This window comes from Nannospalax galili, unplaced genomic scaffold (assembly GCF_000622305.1).
Source record: "Nannospalax galili isolate Female #2095 unplaced genomic scaffold, S.galili_v1.0 scaffold315, whole genome shotgun sequence".
NCBI lineage: Eukaryota > Metazoa > Chordata > Mammalia > Rodentia > Spalacidae > Nannospalax > Nannospalax galili.
Genome location: NW_008336851.1, coordinates 1,926,706 through 1,927,234, shown reverse-complemented (window position 1 = coordinate 1,927,234; position 529 = coordinate 1,926,706).

The window sequence follows — 529 nt, the reverse complement described above, 5'->3', positions numbered from 1 at the left end:
CTCTTTAAGAGGGCATAGGTTCGATTTCCAGCAGCCAGGTGGTGGCTAACAATTTGTAACTCCAATTCCAGGAGACTCTGATGCCCTCCTCTGACCTCCATGGGCATTGCATGACACGGGTGCACTTATATACATGCACCCACACTCATGCACAAAAAAAAGATAATAAAATTTATTATTTTTTTTGCTTTGAAGAATTTTTTAAATTTTTAAAAAAATTTAATAACCACATGATTAGAAGAAGCATTTCATTACAGCTTTAACATATTCAGTAACACTCCAGAGCAAGGATACATCTCTTTCAAAAGTGGCTGTAAAATTTTTAGGTTCACAGTTGAATACAGTCACATTATTGAACTCAGTATAAACCCTGTAAAACATAAAATTCAAGAGCTTTTAAACCCTTTAATGAAATTCCATTTCAAGATATGCTGTTTCCTAAATTTTTTAATGTTATCTTTTTTTAGAAGAAGCATATCATTACAGCTTTTACATGCCCAATAAGAGTTTCCAGAGCAAAGACACAACT